The sequence below is a fragment of the Triticum urartu genome, chromosome 5, assembly GCF_003073215.2.
Source record: "Triticum urartu cultivar G1812 chromosome 5, Tu2.1, whole genome shotgun sequence".
NCBI lineage: Eukaryota > Viridiplantae > Streptophyta > Magnoliopsida > Poales > Poaceae > Triticum > Triticum urartu.
In genome coordinates, this window is record NC_053026.1 from 633,523,866 (window position 1) to 633,546,192 (window position 22,327).

Genomic DNA, 22,327 nt, shown 5'->3' on the forward strand with positions numbered 1-22,327 from the left:
CAATGTGATCTTGGATCACTAAAATATAAAATGAAGAGTCTTGAGCTTTTGAGCTTGAGCCAATCCTTTGTCCTTAGCATTTTGAGGGTTCCACTTTCACATCCATGCCATGCCAATTATTGAGCTTTCCTGAAATAATCATCTTGGAATAGCATTAGCTCAATGAGCTATATGTTGTTATGAATTACCAAAACCACCTAGGGATAGTTGGACTTTCAAGATGCTCTCTTCGCCAGCGTTGAGAATCATGTATGCCCCGCCGGCGTTGAGGATCAGGTATGCCACGCCGGTCTCCCGCCTCTCTTCATCGTGTACGCGCGCCAACTATTTGTTCCTCCACGCAGTTGCTGCGCATGTTCGCCCTATACCGGCACTAGTAGAAAAAGGGTCAAATGTGAAGCACATTACTGCCGGTTTGAATTTGAGCCGGCACTAATGTGACCATTAGTGCCGGTTCCAACGGCTAGGCGGGCGGGCATCATTAGTACCGGTTCGTGGGCAACCTTTAGTATCGGTTCATGCCATGAACCGGTACTAATGAGGCTGTGTCAGGCTATGGTCAGGCTGGGGCCCCCACGAAGACCTTTAGTACCGGTTCATGCCATGAACCGGTACTAGAGTTTCTTAGTAAGCTGATTTTTAGTCCCACCTCGCCAAGAGAGAGGCAGTATGAGCGGTTTATAAGCCGTGAGTGCACAGACAATGACGAAGAGGCGCAATGCTCACCTGCATGTTAATTAGTTTCAAGCCTTTCGGAATAGCATAGATTGCACTGAGCTATGTGCAGCCTACCCTATTCCGAAAGGCTTGAAGCAAATTAACCAGCATTGCACCTCTTTTTTATTTTTAATAACTTATTTGAACTCCGGACTTCTTTTGTGTTCAGTATGCAACATTCAAAGCGACGTCATCAATTTCCAACATGTTCTAACATCATTTGTTGTTTTTCGATTATTTACCTAATTGTTTAGAGAGCTAAATGACCGTGAAATTGAAAATCACTACAAAATGAATCCTGAAAATGTTGAAACTTGGCATGGTATCATCATATCACCCGCATAGCATGCGCGAAAGAGTAGAGAGGGTCACGGCAAAAACTGGACGCACTTCGTGTACAAACTGGACAAACTCTTTCAGAGTATCAGGGTTTCGGACGAGAACTCATCTGTTACACGGCCACTTCAATGTTTTTTAAACTTATTTGAACTCCAGACTTCTTTTATGTTCAGTATGCAGCATTCAAAGCGACGTTATCAATTTCCAACATGTTCTAACATCATTTGTTGTTTTTCGATCATTTACCTAATTGTTTAGAGAGCTAAAGGACCGTGAAATTGAAAATCACTACAAAATGAATCCTGAAAATGTTAAAACTTGGCATGGTATCATCATATCACCCGCATAGCATGTGCGAAAGAGTAGAGAGGGTCACGGCAAAAACTGGACGCACTTCGTGTACAAACTGGACAAACTCTTTCGGAGTATCAGGGTTTCGGACGAGAACTCATCTGTTACACGGCCACTTTAATGTTTTTTAAACTTATTTGAACTCCGGACTTCTTTTGTGTTCAGTATGCAACATTCAAAGCGACGTCATCAATTTCCAACATGTTCTAAAATCATTTGTTGTTTTTCGATCATTTACCTAATTGTTTAGAGAGCTAAATGACCGTGAAATTGAAAATCACTACAAAATGAATCCTGAAAATGCTGAAACTTGGCATGGTATCATCATATCACCCGCATAGCATGCGCGGAAGAGTAGAGAGTCACGGCAAAAACTGGACGCACTTCGTGTACTCACTGGACAAACTCTTTCGGAGTATCAGGGTTTCGGACGAGAACTCATCTGTTACACGGCCACTTCAATGTTTTTTAAACTTATTTGAACTCCGGACTTTTTTTGTGTTCAGTATGCAGCATTCAAAGCGACGTCATCAATTTTCCAACATGTTCTAACATCATTTGTTGTTTTTCGATCATTTACCTAATTGTTTAGAGAGTTAAATGACCGTAAAATTGAAAATCACTACAAAATGAATCCTGAAAATGTTGAAACTTGGCATGGTATCATCATTTCACCCGCATAGCATGTGCGAAAGAGTAGAGAGGGTCACGGCAAAAACTGGACGCACTTCGTGTACAAACTAGAAATAAAAGAAAATAAATAGAAGAAAAGAAATAATGCAGAAAATAAAAAAACTATACAAAAAAATTACTCAAAAATAAATAGAAGAAAATAAATAATGCGGAAAAGAAAAAACTATATAAAAAACTACTCAAAAATAAATAAAAGAAAATAAATAATGCAGAAAAGAAAAAACTATATAAAAATTTGTTGGCGCGCTGCCCAGTGGGCCTGCCAGACCTAGGGTGTGCAAATGCAGGCCCAGAAGGGCCAGCAGGCTCACAGGGCAGCGCGCCCTAGTTAATTAGGCCCAGAAGCCTGCTATTTAGAGAAGCTCGAAGGAGCAGCCGCGGCTGGGTTTATAAACCAGTGCGGCTGCCCTTCGCTCGGCGAGGTGGGACTAAACATTGTGCACCGCCGGTGGCAGCGCACAACCTTTAGTACCGGTTGGTGGCTCCAACCGGTACTAAAGGGGGGTCTTTAGTACCGGTTCGTGGCACGAACAGGTACTAAAGGGGCCGTCTCCCGCCCCTTGGCCTGGTGAAAATTGGCCTTTAGTACCGGTTGGTGGCTCCAACCGGCACTAAAGACCCCTCCTATATATATGTCACCTACGAAAAAATCAGTTTCATCGACCACCAGTAGTCCTTCTCGATCCAACTTCTTTGCCGCACCCGTTGCCCATCGTGCGCCGCCCTCGCCGCCCCCGCCGCCCGTCGTCGCCGTCACCGCCGTCGCCCACGCCACCCGTCATCGCCGTCACCGCCCGGCCCGTCGCCCCCGCCGCGCCCGTACGTCGCAGCCGCCTCTCGCCCGCGCGCCGCGCCCGTCCCCGTCGTCGCCCGCCGCCAACCCCGGTCGTACACACACATACACACACACAGACACACACACACACACACCACACACACACACATACACACACACATTGTTTTTACTTATTTTCTATTTTCTGTTGTTTACATTAATGTTAGATAAATTACGTAGATAATAATGTTAGAATGTTAATGTTAGATGAATTATATGGAAAAGATGTTAAATATTAATGTCAAATATATTTTATTAGAACAAGTTGAAGTAGTTGAATTAGTATAGCTAGATATTAATTAGGTATATATATGAGATTTGAACTAGTTGAATTAATATAACTAGTTTATTTTTAGTATGAAAATTAATAGAACAAGTTTATTTCTAGTAAGAAAATTTAGGTATATGAGATTTGATGATCTAATCAAAATATTACTATATAGAACTACCTACTTTATTTTAGTAAGAAATTAATAGAACTAGTTTAGTTGAATTAATAGAACTAGTTTATTTAGTTGAATTAATAGAACTAGTTTATTTAGTTGAATTAATAGAACTAGTAAGTGTTTAATGTTTCACCTATATATGAACATATGTTAGATATTAATGTCAAATGTTAGATGAATTAGATATAAATTATATGTTAGATATATATTTAATTTAGTTATATGAGATTTCATTATCTAATTAACATTTTATTATATAGAACTAGCTACCTTATTTTTAGTAAGAAAATTAATAGAACTAGTTTAGTTCAATTAATTAGTTGAACTAGTTAGTTGAATTAGTTCAATTAATTAGGTATATTTTTCGTAAGTGCTTAGTTGAATTAGTTCAATTAATTAGTTGAACTAGTTGAATTAACAGAATTAGTTGAATTAATAGAACTAATAAGTGTTTAATGTTTCACCTATGAACATAGGAATGTCGTCTGACGACGAACACGATTTCATTATGTGCGAATACTGCGAAGACCAGCACGGCCTGTGCGGCAGAAATTTTCTAGTTGATGATAGACGCTTCAGCATCAAGCTGGATGAGAACTTCGAAGTGGATACAGTAAGTCACAACGACAAGTCTATTTTCGTAATTAAGCATGACTTATGCTTCATTTGCTTCAACTTTTAATTTTAATTTTTCACTATTCTACTAGCGTATCCCCTACCATGCAAGAATTTTTGTCTTGGATAAGATAGGTTTCAGTCCTAACGAAACTATGGAGGTAAAAAGAGTTTACTTGAAGACCGAGCATGGTTATACCTTCAACGTCAAATTATACAATGCAGACACATACACCTATTTTGAATGCAAAACTTGGCAAGCACTATGCAAGGCTTATGCATTTGAGCCTGATATGGTTATCACCTTTGATATTCGTCCGGAAGATGATATTGAAGGTAATAGAGACATCTGGGTCGATGTGCAGACGCCTCCAGTTCTACCATTATGTGAGTTTCTCAACCATATTTATGTCTTCGATATGAGATTATTTGAACCAGTTGAATAATTAATAGATCTCAATTTATATTGACAGCTTACTTCCAATCAAGCAAACATGTCCGGCGCTTGGTAGACAGGACCGTCCACTGTCCCGGGGCTGAACTAAACTGCGAGGAGACAAGTCATTATGTTTCATGGCTTGAGGATCTTGATGCTGTCAAGACAAATTTCTTTCCTGCACTTAGAAATGTTAGTACTCAAAACGTGCGACCAATAGTGTTCGTACTGAACTACGGTCATATATATTTAGGAAAGATGGTAAGATTTCTACTATTTCTCCTTAGTGCATCTTTTGCATACATTATTTTTTTAAGCTAAACTTTATTGCTAAGTATGTTACTATACGATGTTCTTCAACAGAGACTCCCGATGAATGTTGTGCCTGATTGGATCGAGACTAAAGGTACCATGAATATTGTTAGCTTACGGCCAAGATATCCTACAATGCACTTTAGTGCATTCAGGATTTCTAATAGCGAGGAATGCTTAATAGTAAAAGACTGGAGCAAAATTGTGAACGATCACAGAGAAGTACTAGGGGGCAGCAATCAGAAGCGCAACCCACGATTAGGAGACAGGTTCATCTGCATGCTCCAATATGATGAATCAGCAAAGTTATACATGTTCTATGCTATTTTACCTGAGAGAGAGCAGCAGGAGTGATTAATTAGCTAGTTCATGCTCTTAGTACTTGTCCTCTCATGTCCGTGTTCTTCGTCCTGAACTTAATCTCAAATAGTGATTTGCTTTTGTGGTGTTATGAACGCTTATAATATCATTACCATGTTGAACTCGATGATATCTTTGCTATGAAAACCGTTGGTGATGATATATATGATGCAAGAGTTTTTATATATTAATTAGTATGATGATGATGATGATGAGTTATTATATCATTTATGAAAGAAATTGCATATTAGTTTCAACTGGATGGATTCTAGCTAAGTGATCAAGTATATGCCATATCCATATTACCTCGATCACTTAAGTAGGTGATCAAGTATATATAATATGGATATGACATATACTTGATGACTTAGCTAGGATCCACGCATCCAGTTAAACTAATCACCTAATGATTTAACAACTCATTATAATGTAAAACAATCACTAAATTAAATTGAAAACACAAAATTAAAGTAAAAATAAAAAATAAAACCAAAACACACCCAAACATTTAGTACCGGTTGGTGTTGCCAACCAGTACTAATGTCCTACGCGCCCACGGAGCTGGCTCGTGCCACGTGGTTGCCCTTTAGCACCGGTTCGTGCTGAACCGGTACTAAAGGGGGGGGGGGCTTTAGTGCCTACAATTTAGTGCCGGTTATCGAACCGGCACTAAAGGGCCTTACGAACCGGTGCTATTGCCCGGTTCTGCACTAGTGCGGCAGAGCAACAGCGACGCCGAATTCAAGTACCTCCACGTTTACAAGCGCATTGACAAGTGCGAGAAGTGGGCGGAAGTCCGGCGCACCCTCGACAAGGCCAAGGAGACCTACAAGCCGGACGTGCCGACTCCTGGCACATCGGAAGGGCGCCCGGACGGCAAAAAAGGTGCCAAGAAGGGGAAATACGCCGACGCGGCCACCACTCGAGTGCAGGAGCCCATCGAGCACTGCCTCGCCGACGTGCAGGCCCGGACCGTCCTTCGTGAAGAGAAGACCGAGGCACGGTGGTCGGCGTTGATGTTGAGCATCACCGTCAAGCTCGACCTGCTCCAGACGAACATCGCCACGAAGAAGAGAAACACCGACCTGGCTTTCTTTCTGGGCGGGGCGGACATGCTCCGGAGCACCAACGAGGCGGTCAAGGCGTGTGTCGGTGTCAAAACCGGCGGATCTCGGGTAGGGGGTCCCGAACTGTGCGTCTAAGGCGGATGGTAACAGGAGGCAGGGAACACGATGTTTTACCCAGGTTCAGGCCCTCTTGATGGAGGTAAAAGCCTACGTCCTGCTTGATTAATATTGATGATATGGGTAGTACAAGAGTAGATCTACCACGAGATCAGAGAGGCTAAACCCTAGAAGCTAGCCTATGGTATGATTGTCTGTTGTCCTACGGACTAAAACCCTCCGGTTTATATAGACACCGGAGGGGGCTAGGGTTACACAAGGTCGGTTACAAAGAAGGAGATATACATATCCGTATTGCCTAGCTTGCCTTCCACGCCGAGTAGAGTCCCATCCGGACACGGGACGAAGTCTTCAATCTTGTATCTTCATAGTCCAACAGTCCGGCTAAAGGATATAGTCCGGCTGTCCGGAGACCCCCTAATCCAGGACTCCCTCAGTAGCCCCCGAACCAGGCTTCAATGACGATGAGTCCGGCGTGCCGTATTGTCTTCGGCATTGCAAGGCGAGTTCTTCTCCAATTTCCAAGTGTTTGTAAGTAGTGTCCGGTCCCATAAATGTTCGGACCTCTTGGCTTCTGTGCCCAATAAGGGCTATCTCCCACACGTCGAATGAATACGAGGCGCTAGGGCATTTTTACATTCGCCCCCCTAGCCAGATAAATAAATCGTCTATTAAAGGGACATGGATTCTTAGATCCGATCCATACCATCCTCCCCCAGCGAGAATCCATCAGAGCGCATTTCGGAAAGATCCATTCCAGCATGGCCGACCTCCGCAGCTCCTCCTCCCGCACCCGTTGCCCTAAGCCCGATGATTGGGAGAGGTGTTCAGTCCCGCACAGTCGATTAGTCGAACTGCAGACTAAGGGATTTCTCCCTCCGGCGTATATGGTGCCCGTTCGAGCCGGGCTTGCCACCTACAATGGCGGGGAGCAAGCAGAGAGCTTTCCCTGTCCCTCCATGGGGGAACAGGTTTGCCTTGTTCCTTATTTACTAAGGGGACTCTGATTTCCAATTCATCCGTTTCTCCGCAGGCTCCTGGAGTTCTACGGCCTCCAATTACACAATCTCACCCCTGCCTCCATTCTACATATCGCCGGCTATGTTGCTCTCTGCGAGTTGTTCTTGGGCTGCGAGGCTCACTTTGAGCTGTGGAAAAGGCTATTCTGCCTCGTCCCTCGCACACAAAGGGAATCACTTTATCAAGTGGGCAGAGCCAAAATATGGCGCATCGCCGATACCGGATACCTGTCCGGTACCCCGAAGAAGCCATCCGAAGATTGGCCTTCAGAATGGTTTTATACGGAGGACGTTCCCCTTCCGGACCCTGTTCGGCGGGGTCTTCCTGAGTTCAACAATGCTCCTCTGAAGAAGCGCCGAAGTTGGCACCCACGGAGCCCCCAGGTGGAAGACAACAGGGAAGTCCTCTATCTGATGAACCGGATCAAAGCACTGGCTCAATCAGGATTGACAATAATCGAAGTTATGTCGATTTTCATAATTCGGGGAGTGCAGCCACTTCAATATCGTGGGCACCCCTTGTGGTGCTATAACGGGGCGGACGACGCCACCCGCTACGGGCGTAAGGGTCCGGACAATGCTGCCGCTCTAGCGAAAATTCTGTCCGAACTGTTCAAGGGTGAGGAAGAGGAGTTCACCCGCATCAAGCCACGAGATGGATTCTCCATGTACAATCCTCCAAGCTGGGTAAGTTATATTTCCCTGCTCCCATTTTTTCCGCATTCTTTGTCGTAAGTATTCACCTTGCCCCTTTGCGGCAGGAGCTGCGAAAAGCCATAAAGGAGGTCTACAGCCCTTCTCCACAACCAGAGGACCCTGACCAAGCCCTCGACTCTGGACTTGAAGAAGATTCGGTTATCTCTGTGGAGCTGATAGACCGGCAGTTCTATCAGTTAAGCTACGACGATGCCATGGTGGCCATTACGGCCGACTATCCCGGGCTGCTCCCTGCATCGCAAGTAAGAAAAACCAAAAAATCCTAACTCCATAAACTAGGATCCCCTTTTAAACACTTCACCCACCATATACACATGGCATTTTACAGGGAAGGCATTCGGGACGCCCTGCCGAACCTACAGCAACTCACCAACCAGAGGCGCCGAGGCCGGGTAGGCCAAAAAGGAAGGCGGTCAGGACGGAGACGCCGGCGCAAAGGTATAAAAACCCCGCTCCTTGGTTGTCGTCTTTCTCAAAATGTAATGACACCCGTGTTTCTTTAATAGAAAAAACGCTCGCCGGAATATCTCCGGCGATGTTGCCGATCACGCCTCCACCAGTCGGGCGCCAGGACCGGACATAGAGGCGGAAGCCGATATGGGGCAGGTGCCGGATAATCCCCCTACAGAGGATGCAGATAGATTATCCGCTACTAACTCAGAAGTGGAAAGCGCCATGAATCATAGGCGCCGTCGGGCCGTACTCCGTGACGCTTGTTTCTCACCAGAGGCATTTGATGCCTTCAATTCTGGAGAGGCGTACCTCCGTGCCACTCAAGATGGTCTAGCCAGAGCCACGGATCAGTAGGTAAAGGATGTACGGGTGAGTGAATCTAGTGATTTATATGTATCAGTAGCCCCTGAGACTTGAAACAGTTAGCAGAACTGATTTAAGGATCATCTTTATTGTGCAGGTTCTTACAGAGAAGAATACTAGGCTGTCCCAGGAGCTGGAGGAATGCAAGACCCGACTGCGGGCCGCTGTTGCCGCATTGCAGGAACAAAAAAAGCCTCCCGCCGGTAACATTTACTTTAAAGAATGATGGTTACCATATAGTGTGCGGCGTGGCTACAGATCTAACAACAGATGTTGTAGATGAATCCGGAGGTCCAGCATGTTATGCGACAGCTAGAGGCTGGCAAACGCGTGCTGACTAAAGTGATGCGGGAGAAAAACAATCTCCAAGATGCCAATATTAAGCTGAGTGTGGAACTAAAAGACGTCCGTGGCCAGCTTGCAGACTCCGAGAAGGAGAATAAGCGGCTTCGGTGCGGCATTTTTAGTAAGTGCTTGAACGAATCCTTTTAAAGGAGTTCGACGAAGAAGTCGACTAACAATGTTATGTCTATAGGTATGCTGACAGGTCGTCCCGCGGAGGAAATGCCTGGGTCTACGGGTGATCTTCTGTCCGAGCTGTCACATCTGCACGAACAAGTTCGGCAGGTGATGCAGGGTGTTACCCAGGCCTTATGGCCGTCCGTCTCCCTGCCAGAGGGCGTTGCCGAGCTTGCGGAGAAGCTCAAGGGGGCACGGCGGTGCTTCCGATTATGGAAGATATCAGCCCGCCGACAGGGTGCCAGAGAAGCCTGGGCCATGGTGAAGACGCGGTATACCAAAGCAGACCCAAATCACATGGCCGAAGTCGAACCTGTGGGGCCCAACGGAAAAGAGATCCCCGTTAGCTTAGTTTATGGGCAAGTAGAATTAGCCGCAAAGTATTCTCAACAGGATTGTAAGCTCGACCGCTTGTTGGATGGTATAGAAGAGGAATTTAGTCAGTCTGCATGACTATGTAATTAAAGTGACATGTATAATTCCTTCTAGCCGGATTGTAGATCATTTGTCGTTGCAGACCTTTTCGCTTCAACCTCCGGGCCCAATAGTCCGGAGTGTATCCAAATACCCGCTCAGTTATATAAGAACCAGGGTATGCGTGGAGACCAGGCGTAGGGGTCATTAGTGCTTTATCAAACAAGTGCCCAACTAGTTATGTTATATTACATGGGTAGTAAGAAACATCTTCCAGGGAGAATAGTTCCGTTAAGGGTTCCTTTCCCTGGGTAAGCATGCCCTAAAGTGCATGTCCGGACTGCGATAGGAAACGCAGGAAAAACATCTGGGGGCAGATATGGACAATAAAATAAAAATCATCTTTTGTTCACCGACCGAATATTCCCTTAAGAACGCTAGCTTTCGGCTTCACCCAGTCTGAGGTACACATCCGCTGACCCGATAGTAACAATCGTATAGGTGCTCCCCTTATGCCCTAGCCGAATTAACGGGAACGTAGGGCATAAATACAAGAGCCAGGCAACCCAGCTTGGCCAAAACTTAAGTCATATCGATGCATATAATGGTGAAAAAAGGTACATGCGGAAGTATAACACATGTGTGGGACATGAGGCCCAGATAAATAATTTAAACTTCTGTGAAAGAAGCCCCCAGGTATGAAGAGTGCGACTAGCGCATCTATAATGTGCAGGCAAGGCACAAGGTGACCCTTGAAGGCCTAGAGAAATAATAAAAGAAAGAAAGAAAGAAAGAGAAACAAGACAGATAATGCATATGCGAAAAATGGACAAAGGGAGGGGACTAACTTAGAGTCCGGTGCTAGGCGTATAATCTTCGGAGCCTGGCCGCGTTCCATGCGTTCGGCTCGAGTCGACTAGTCGATGCATCCCGCAGTCGATACGCTCCACCGGTCAGAACTTGGTCAATAATGAAGGGACCTTCCCATTTGGGCTCGAGCTTGTTCTTTTTCTTATCCGGCAGGCGTAGAACTAGTTCGCCAACGTTATAAGTTTTGGCCCGTACTTCTCTGCTTTGGTATCTACGAGCCTGTTGCTGATAAAATGCGGAACGGGCTTTGGCTACGTCGCGCTCCTCCTCCAGGGTGTCCAGACTGTCCTGCCGATCGAGCTCGGCTTCTCTTTCTTCGTACATGCGCACTCGAGGTGAGTCATGAATTATGTCATAGGGCAAGACTGCCTCTGCGCCGTACACCATAAAGAAGGGTGTATATCCGGTACTACGATTCGGCGTGGTCCGCAGCCCCCAGAGTACGGAGTCGAGCTCCTCTACCCAGTGCGTGTTAGACTCTGTTAAAGAATGCACTAATCTGGGTTTAATGCCGCTCATTATAAGACCGTTTGCTTGCTCGACTTGACCGTTGGTTTGTGGGTGATAGACTGAGGCATAATCGAGTTTGATGCCCATTTTGCTACACCGGAGTTTTACCTCATCGGCCGTGAAGTTCGTGCCATTATCAGTAATGATGCGGTGGGGGACGCCATAACGGTGTACAACCCCGGATATGGGGTCTATCACTGGTCCGGATTCGGCTGTTTTAATAGGTTTGGCCTCTATCCATTTGGTGAATTTATCCACCATGACCAATATGTATTTTTTCTTGTGGGTTCCCCCTTTAAGGGGTCCAACCATGTCGAGCCCCTAGACCGCAAAGGGCCATGTAATGGGGATTGTTCGGAGGGCGGTGGGTGGCATGTGGTTTTGATTTGCAAAGAGCTGGCAACTGGCGCAACGTTGGACCAAGTCCTGTGCATCTGCCCGGGCCGTTGGCCAATAGAATCCTGTACGGAAGGCCTTGCTTACAAGAGCTTGGGCTGCTGCGTGATGACCGCCGAGTCCGGCGTGAATTTCTGCCAAAAGATTCCGCCCTTCCTCTTCGGAGATGCACCTTTGAAGGACTCCGGTAGTGCTTTTTTTGTACAATTCTCCCTCATGGACCCTGTAGGCCTTGGATCGCCGCACTATGCAGCGTGCCTCATTTTGGTCCTCCGGAAGTTCCTGTCTAGTTAGGTAGGCCAGGAATGGTTCTATCCATGGGGCAATAATGGCCATGATTTCGTGGGCTGAAGGTGTTATTTCGGTGGCGGAGCCTCCGATTGTGTCAAAGAGTTCGATATCGGGTATTTTGGCTGGGTCCGGACTGTTGTTACCGGTGTCCCCTTCCCATACTAAGGATGGCTTGAACAGCCTTTCCAAAAATATGTCGGGGGGACCGCATCACGTTTTGCGCCGATGCGGGCGAGGATATCCGCCCCCTGATTGTTTTCCCGAGCCACATGGTGAAATTCGAGCCCCTCGAACCGAGCTGACATTTTTAGGACGACGTTTTGATAGGCCGCCATTTTCGGATCCTTGGCGTCAAAGTCTCCATTTATTTGTGATATTGCAAGGTTTGAATACCCGCGCACCTCCACGCGTTGAATGCCCATGGAGACTGCCATCCGAAGACCATGCAACAGAGCTTCGTATTCGGCTGCATTGTTGGAGTTTGTATACAATATTTGCAATACGTACTGAACGGTATCTCTGGTTGGGGACGTCAGGACGACGCCAGCCCCTAGACCAGCCAGCATTTTAGAACAGTCGAAGTGCAAGATCCAATTGGAGTATGCGCCGTACTCTTTAGGGAGTTCAGCCTCCGTCCATTCGGCGACGAAGTCGGCCAATACTTGCGAATTAATGGCTCGTCGAGGTTTGTATGTTATGTCGAACGGGAGGAGCTCAATGGCCCATTTGGCAATCCGGCTCGTAGCGTCGCGGTTGTTTATAATATCATTAAGTGGCACTTCCAAGGCTACTGTAATCGAACACTCTTGAAAGTAGTGTCGCAGCTTCCATGATGCCATGAATATCGCATATGCTATCTTTTGGTAATGCGGGTACCGTGATTTGCATGGAGTGAGGACAGTGGATACATAGTATACCGGCTTCTGAAGAGGGAACTTATGTCCATCCGCTTCCCGTTCGACAACGAGCATCGCGCTTACAACTTGATGAGTTGCCGCAATGTACAACATCATTGGTTCGCTGATGTTTGGCGCGGCCAAGATTGGGTTGGTCGCCAAGATGGCCTTTATTTCTTCCAATCCGGCTGTGGTCGCGTCCGTCCACTCGAAGTGTTCGGAACGCCGAAGGAGGCGATAAAGGGGTAAAGCCTTTTCTCCTAAGCGGGAGATAAAGCGGCTTAGAGCCGCCACGCATCCAGTTAACTTCTGGATTTGTTTGAGGTCTGTTGGGGTAGCCAACTGTGACAAAGCTCGGATTTTAGCCGGATTAGCTTCAATACCTATACTAGAGACAATGAAACCCAGGAGCTTTCCGGCTGGTACGCCGAAGACACATTTTTCCGGATTGAACTTGATGTCGTATGTTCGGAGGTTGTCGAATGTGAGCCTCAAGTCGTCTATCAAAGAGTCGACGTGTTTGGTTTTGACGACCACATCGTCTACGTATGCCTCTACTATTTTGCCGATTTGTTTCTCCAGACATGTCTGAATCATGCGCTGATTTGTTGCGCCGGCATTTTTGAGCCCAAAAGGCATTGTGTTAAAACAGAAGGGATCGTATGGTGTGATGAATGCCGTTGCGTCTTAGTCGGACTCCGCCATCTTGATTTGGTGGTAGCCAGAGTATGCGTCGAGGAAACACAATGACTTGTGTCCTGCGATAGCATCAATGATTTGATCGATGCGTGGGAGGGGGAAGCGATCCTTTGGGCAAGCTTTATTAAGGTCTTTGAAATCGACACAAAGGCGCCAGGATTTGTCATTCTTTGGTACCATCACCAGGTTTGCTAGCCAGTCCAGGTGTTTTATTTCTCTGATAAATCCGGCCTCCAATAACTTGGCTAGTTCCTCTCCCATGGCATGTCTCTTAGGTTCAGAGAAACGCCGAAGAGCTTGCTTGACCGGCTTGAATCCCTTTAGGATATTGAGGCCATGCTCGGCCAGCCTGCGTGGGATTCCTGGCATGTCTGAGGGATGCCAGGCGAATATGTCCTAGTTCTCGCGCAGGAACTCTCGTAGCGCGGCGTCCACAGCGAGATTTAACTGTGCCCCGATGGAGGCTGTTTTTGTAGGGTCCGTCGGGTGGACTTGGAATTTGACTATTTCATCCGCTGGTTTAAAAGAGGTGGACTTGGATCTCTTGTCGAGTATCACGTCGTCCTTGTCCACTGTGGAGCGTAGTGTGGTTAATTCCTCGGCCGAGAGGGCTTCGGATAATGCCTCGAGGGCCAGTGCGGCTGTTTTGTTTTCGGCGAGGAGTGCTATGTCCGGATCGCTGGCGAGAGTGATGATTCCGTTGGGCCCGGGCATTTTGAGCTTCATGTACCCGTAATGGGGTACGGCTTGGAAGATTGTGAACGCCTCCCGTCCTAAAAGAGCGTGATAACCACTGCTGAACGGGGCCACTTGGAATGTGATTTCTTCGGACCTGTAATTATCCGGCGTGCCGAATACCACATCTAGTGTGATTTTCCCAGCGCAGCGTGCTTCCCGACTGGGGATGATTCCTCTAAAGGTTGTGCTACTTTGCTCAATGCGGTTCCAGTCTATTTCCATCTTTTGAAGAGTTTCCTCATAGATGAGGTTTAATCCGCTGCCGCCGTCCATGAGTACTTTGGTGAGTCGAAAGCCGTCCACGATTGGACTGAGGACCAGTGCGGCTGGTGCTCGGGCTGTTCGGAATTTAGGTTCGTCACTGGCATTGAAGGTAATAGCCGTGTCACTCCATGGATTTATTGCTGCTACATGGCAGATTTCGGCCATGCTGCGGAGTGTTCGCTTGCGCCTATTATTTGACGTGAAGGTCTCAAAGACTGTTGACACCGTGTTGTTATCCACGGGATGGTGCTCTGTGGTATTTGGGAGAAGAAGATCCTCACCACTTTTGGCCACCTGCCGGAGTATCCAACATGCTCTAAGGCTGTGCGTTGGTATTGTATCCGCTGTACTATGAATTTTGCAGGGTCCGTTGAGCCATCCCTCCAGTATGGTTCCATGCCCTGTAGAGGGTTTTTGCTTTTTGGTAGTTGACCCGGGTGTATTGTGATAATGCACCCTTTTATTTTGGACTGGGTTTGTATTCAGGGCCGGATTATCCCAAAAGTTTGTTTCGGTTTTTCAGGCACTTTCCATCGCACAGTACTTTCGTACTATGGACGCCAAGTCAGCGAAGCGTGTTATCTCACGGCGATTTATGGCGTTAAGGATTCCCTTGTCCATGCAATTATTGCAGAAAAATAGGATTGCGTCTTCCTCGCGATAGTCCTTAACCTTATTCATCACAAGGAGGAATCTGGCCCAATAGTGATGTACTATTTCCTCGGGCTCTTGCCTGATGTGGGAAAGATCGCCTATGTTTGAGTGGGTGGATGGAATTGAATCCGAACCCCTACCCGATCTGGGATCCAGGGGCCGACGAGTTTCCAATTTTGGAAGTTCCGGTTCCGGGGTGTTACCCGATAATCCTGGCCCGCTGCCTGACTCTAAGTTCAGGGATTGGATGTTGTCCTCCCGCGAACGGGCGTCTAGCTCGGAGAGCTCGGGAATCCGGACATAGTTGGTCCTCAAGATAGAGGAAAGGTCGCCGCATTGTTCCTCCACCACTGCAATATGATGGGTGACCGGTGGAGAGTTGATCTCCCTTTGATCGGGTTTAAGCCCAATCCGATAATAGTCCGTAGCGACTCCCAAGGCGGCGATGCGATCCAAGAGCTTGTTTAAGGAGGCGAGCTCCATTGGATTCATCTGTTTGGCGAGTGTCGATTTGATGTGAAGCCTGTTTTCGATGACCCGAGAAGTCATCGTCGGCGCGGCGGCCGAACAGGCGGTCATGATGAAACCGCCTAGCCGGAGAGTTTGGCCGACAGCCAAACCTCCCCCAACAGTAGTACCGTCTTTAAAGACGAGATGAGACATCCTTCCTTCTGGCGACGGCACAGAGGAACTCTCAATGAAAGCACCAATGTCGGTGTCAAAACCGGCGGATCTCGGGTAGGGAGTCCCGAACTGTGCGTCTAGGGCGGATGGTAACAGGAGGCAGGGAACATGATGTTTTACCCAGGTTCGGGCCCTCTTGATGGAGGTAAAACCCTACGTCCTGCTTGATTAATATTGATGATATGGGCAGTACAAGAGTAGATCTACCACGAGATCAGAGAGGCTAAACCCTAGAAGCTAGCCTATGGTATGATTGTCTGTTGTCCTACGGACTAAAACCCTCCGGTTTATATAGACACCGGAGGGGGCTAGGGTTACTCAAGGTCGGTTACAAAGAAGGAGATATACATATCCGTATTGCCTAGCTTGCCTTCCACACCAAGTAGAGTCCCATCCGGACACGGGACGAAGTCTTCAATCTTGTATCTTCATAGTCCAACAGTCCGGCCAAAGGATATAGTCCGACTGTCCGGAGACCCCCTAATCCAGGACTCCCTCAGCGTGATACTTGGCAGAGCGCGGCCTCATCCTGAACCAGCTTTCCTCGACAAGGCCGCTGACACCGACGCCCACGCCGACGCCGTCGCCAAGCCCGCGTGATGACGCCTCCGCGACGCCCAGCACCACCGAAGCCGCGCCGACACCGCCCAGCGCAGAAGCAGCTCCGACACCGCCAAGCCCGCGCACGCCAACTCCGCCGACGCCTGGGGCAGAGCCCGCCGAGTGATGAGTTGCGCACGCGAACTTCTGCCGCTCTATTTTTTGTACGCCGAACTGTGGCTTGCGATCGCCCGACTTGTGGCGTCTTTTGTGAGCGGGAATGATCAAGTTCGAATTTTTCGCGTCCTGAGGGCGTGACTGGGAGCTGGGTCGCCCCCAGGGGCCGAACTAGCGTCGGTTCGCCCTCAGACCGCTCTTTTTTAGCGCCCTGGGGGGCCGAACGGCTGGAGATGCCGGAGATGCTCTAAGGGCATATCCAGCCGTTCGGCCCCCAAGGGCATGAAAAAGCGCCGCTTGGGGGCAAGCCGGTGTTTTTTCGGCATGGGGGCGAGCACGTTCCCAGCCGCCGGCCCTAGGTCGCCCTCAGACGCCCCCACAGTTCGTCCAAATTTCAAAAAACACGGCCAAATTTGAATAAACACGGCCAAATTTCAGCGAAATTTAGGCGTTTTTACACGAATAAAAGGGACGAAAAAAAACCTAAACTACGGCCGATGCTTCTCCTCCTTGACATGACCGCTGCTCGACCCCTCGCCCCGGCGCGCTACTTCACTTGAGCAGCGGGTCGTTGCCGCACTCGACTTGCGCGAGGACGCCGCTTAGCATGCGGCCAGGGACGCCCCACCATAGGCGGCGGCCCTCGCTGTTGTTGCGGCCGCGCGGCATCGGCGCGTTGTTGGTGGAGACAAGCCGCTCCTCCTGCCGGCGTTCGAAGTACGCCGCCCACGCCGCGTGGTTGTCGGCGGCGTACTCTGGGAGCGCCGGCTCCGCGGCCGTCAGGGACGCCCGCGCACGCTCGATCTCGGCGTGGAAATAGGGCGTCTCGGGGACGGGCAGAGGGGGGACAGGGACCCCGCCGGCGCTGAGCCTCCACCGCGACGGAGCGCGTACGTCGGGCTGCGCGGGGTAGTTGGCCTCGTGGAGGAGGTAGGCCTCCCGCTCATGCAGCGAGCGGCGGCCGAAACCGTTGGTCGCCGCCGCGTCGTCGGGGTACCTTGCGCTCATGGTTGCCGGGGGGAGAGAGAGGGGCTCGAACGGCGGAGAGAGGGGAGGAAGTGCGGCGGCGAGGAGGGGAGGACTGCCGATGGATGGGTTCCTCACCGGCGCGGCCAGGGGCGCCTTTTATAGCGGCTCGGGGCGGCCGCGCGCGAACGCGTGGCGGAAGGCGGGGCGGTGTCGCCACACTTCGCCGCCCGTGAATCAATGACAGACTGACCGGCGGCCTTGGCATTGATTCTCCACGGTAAAACCGAGACGATGAGGACGACCAGCCTTCGTCTCGCTGACGCGCCGGTCCCGCCACTCTTTCACGCCAAAACGTTCGCGCCGGCGCCCCCGGGCGCCCCCCAGCGCGCCGGGTTCGGGTTGGGTGCGCCGGCGCCAATTTCGGCTCAATCCGGCGAAAAACAGGCTCGTGGGGGCGCGACTAGGCCGATTTTTCGGCGCCAGCGCTAAAAAACGTCCTTGGGGGGCCTATTGGGGGCACGGCTGGAGATGCTCTAAGCCAACTCCACCGCGCGACCCTATCCTGTCCGGCCCCGTCCGTTTGGGGTAAAAGGGACAAAAGAGGCGGCCCGACGCGCGGGAGCAAAAGGACTTTTGTCCGTTTTGTGTCCGCTTTTGACCCATCCGCGGCCCAAGTTTGCGCCGCTTTTGGGGTGAAACGGACACCACGCGGACGCGCCGGTCGTATGCGCGTGTCCTCCCCTGGCCCGCCCGTCGGTGGCACAAGACGGGCCTTTTTCTATCCGCCCCCTCCCTCCCTCCGGCCGCACCCCCTCCACTCTTCCCCACTCTTCCCCTCGCTGCCGCCGCCGCCGCTGCCATTGCAGCCGTGCAGTTCGGACGCGAGCTCGCCCAACCCCTTCCCCTCGGCGCCGCCGAGCTACCCAACCATGGCCACCTGGTTTGCGCACCCGCCGGCCGGTTTTGGGGCGGATCCGGTCGGTCTTGAGCTCGGCCGGCTGTGGGAGGCCGGGCCGCGCCATGGACTGGCCGGGCACCTCGCCGGAAGGCCCTGGCAGGGCCGCAAGGCCACATGCAGGCAGTGGCTCCTCCTCTAGCCGCTCGGATCTGCATCGTCAGTGGTCCGCCGGCAGATACACGAATGGCGGCCGGGCGGGCTCGATGCTTGCCCAAAAGCTCGCCGGCGCACCGTTGCCACTCATTAAGTGCGACCACTGCCCAAGGATGGTCGTGCGCCGCGTGTCTACAATGCCGGAACATTCCGGATGGGTGTTCATCAAGTGCTTAAACGATGGGGTATGCGTTTTTTTTAGCTTCGGTTTGTGCTCTAGATTTGACTAGTTGTGCTAACTTCAAATTTTGTTGTGTAGAATGGGTGCAAGTTTTGGTATTGGGAAGAAGAGTACATTGATATATTGATAGAGCGAAATTTAGTACATGTTCGTGCACTTTTAGCTAGCATAGAGGTTGTAAATGAGACAAGTGCACTTGTTGCTAAATTAGAGGCTAGACACGAGACTAGGTGTGAGGAAGCAACATCTACATCTGGATTGAAGAAAAAGGAGGATGTTAGATCGAGCCTTCTCCACAGATCAACAATGAGTGCATCGAAAAGGCCCTAACCCAAGTCAAGAGGGCAGTTATGGAAGTTGGCTATCTTTTAAAATGTATTCTTATTTTTCTTATTTTCTTTGGCCTTACTTTACTAGTCAAAATGTGATGATGTATTGTCATGTACCAAAAATCAATGATAAAAAAAAGTTAAGGACTTGCAAAGAAAAATACGCGGACAGGATACGGCCGGGATGCGTCCGCGCGCTGGGCGTGTGGCCACCGCATCCCAGGACACGCCCGAACACGACCCCAAATCTCTATCCAAACGGATAAAATCTGAACAAAATGGACGTCCCTTTAGGGTCGCGCGGTGGAGTTGGCCTAAGCGCTGTGCTCTCCGTGCGAGCGCCGGTGCCATCGGCTGATGCAGACCCCGACTCGTATGTCCGTGTTTTGACTTTGTGGCGGGAGCTCGTGACGCTGCAGCATGACCAGCGCTGCCGGCATCATGTGCCAGTCAGCCACTGCCAAAAGTCAACAGGACTTCATAGGTGAGGTGGCGCGTCGCTGCCAGATCGATCTTGCATTGGGAGCATGCCGGAGATGGATGGCAACATCCATTTTGACTAGGCCGGCTTGATCCTTTGCCCAAACACGGAATGCCCGGGTCCTCAACTTTCTTTTGCTATCCAAATTGCGCAACTGAATGATGTCAACCGATCGAAACCAGCAAGCATGGTAGTTGCGGCCGAACAAGGACCAAGGATCCAACCTAGCGAAGCTGAAACATCATGCCTTGCAATAGTTAGAGTACCAGCTAGACTCGAACAAGGTTAAAGGAAAAACGGCTCCAGACCAAGGTTTCATATTTCGACAGCAAGAAAATTTCGCAGCCCTCAAAACCATCCAAATTTCGAAATCTGTTTCGGACAAATCAACAAAAAATTTAAGAAAAATTGGTTTTAATTAGGAGTAGTTGGATATATCTCTGTTGTAGCAACACTATAACGCAGAAATCTAATTCACCTCTCGGGAGCATATGCTCCTGCCCATCGAAAATGGTGTTTTGGCAAATGTCAAAGAAAATTAGATGTTTTCATTGTCACACCCAAATGCTACCTGCAATTTTTTAGTTGAAAAGCTTAATCATTTTGACCTGTGTAAAAAACAAATTGAACGTCAAATGTTATCTACAAATGTTACACTTAATTTTGTTCTTTTATCGACGCAACACTGCTACCCCGGCATGAAAATTGTCAAGCATGCTTGTCAGACTAACATGAGCATCCAAAAAAAAAGAATTTTTGAAATTTATTCACTGTTTATTTTGAATTTACTGTTCATTCTGGAGCATATGCTCCCTAGAGCCAAAACGGCACTAAGTATAACGCAAGAACATCTATGTCCCAATGGTGTGTTCCTTAGATGCAAGGTCGTAAACCAAAGTTCCATTCTCGGCAATGTGAAATTTAAAACACAAAATGAAATGAAGCAGTCAAGGCTTTCAAACCCTAGACCTATAGGTGTAGGAGAGCATACCTACCTACCACTGGGTTATGCAAGAGTTTATGTTTAAGCATGGATGCCACCTTCCTTTATAACATTTTCTTGAAAATACCAATATATATAATGTAATACAAAATTTCAGAAATTTCGTTGAATTTTTCCCCCTTGCTCGAGACATCTGTGCTAGCCTTGTTGGGTACCAAACTCAAAAACCTTTTGTTCGCTATCACCACCCTAACTTTCATCTTGGAACACTCAAGATATGGATATTTCAAACATAATTGCCTAGGAATTTCAAATAGATAACCATGAAAAAAATAAGATGAACAACATGTCTGCCGTCTATGATATGGGAGAAGCGTGAAGCCGATGAAGAAAATTAGGGCTTGTTTAGCACAGGGAGTTCGGAGGGGATAACTGGGGAATATCCCCAAAGGTTTCACCCCATTGTCTCAATTCCGGAGAAAATGCTAGATCAGGGTAGTGGACTAGACAACATAAGTTTCTCAGGCTTTTGTGCAATTGTCAGGGTTCTACCACTCCAATATTGGTCCACCAAACAACTAATTTGGACTTTCTAGGATTTTCAAGACTAGCCGGTATTATCCCCTGGCAATACCCGTTGATACCTCTATCAAACGAGGCCTTAGAGTGGAACTCCCTCCATTTTGGGATTATAGGGCCGGTGGACCACATCAGGCGGTTCAAGTTTGTTCAACCATGACTTTAACATGCTAGTTTTTATCTAACATACACTCCCGTTCCGTGAATCACTCAAGGGTTGCGAAAAGACACGTGGCTCCAAAGAGAGGGGGCGGATTCGGTGCCAACGAATCGGTAGGAAGATGAGGGTTACTTGACCGTGTCGATTTGTTCAGGATAATGACATGACATACCTTGCAATCTTGTTGGTGCATTTAAATTGTTCGCCTCCACTCAAATTGGTCTCGTAGTTTTAGCCGATCCTAGATTCCTCGTGTAGGGAGTATTGGACTAGATGTTTGATGTCATTACGTATTATTAGTGTGGATCATTATTTCAATTCTAGTTTGAATCTGTTAATCTTGGAACTTTGATATTCCTGTCCTTGTACCCGATGCGTGTGTGTCATGATGTGCGTGTGTCCCAGTCTAGTATATAATGTGTGTTTATAGGAGGAAAAACTAACACTAGAGTCGCTTGGTGATGATGTCGTGTATGACATTCGTGATGTGTGACCATCCAATCTACATCCAATGCATGTGAGGTGTTGCAGAGCCTGTAATCCCTCTGGACGAGCCCCATCCCGTGCCGCCTCATCGAAAAAATAAGAGGAATAAATGTCAAGTGATATATACTTAAAATATTGTGAATTTAAATTTTGAGAACACCTATTAGAGCACCTACAGTCAGACTAGGCAAACCCCCCCCTACATTTGCGGAAACGCCCGGGCATGACCCCGGACAGCGCCGGACGAGTCCTCATATATCATGTCGGGCAATCACACTCCTCAAATCCATGGAATCCATGCACGTGAATCATATAGCACAAATTCATCACAATTCAACAATGCAACAAAGCAAGATAAATCACAGTTCAACAATTCGGACATGCCAAAATAAAATTCAAGTCTGGGCCATGTCCGGCCAACGTGATGAATCACTTGCTGGTTGCCATCCATGTTGCTTGCTCTGTCGCGGCTGCCATCGACGCTCTGGCACAACATACTCCCTACGCTGGTTGATCTCATTCCTCTTCCCCCTCGGGCCACTTCCTTGCTTGCTCATCCAAGAGTCTCGCGCCCGCCAACGAAATCCTTGAATCCT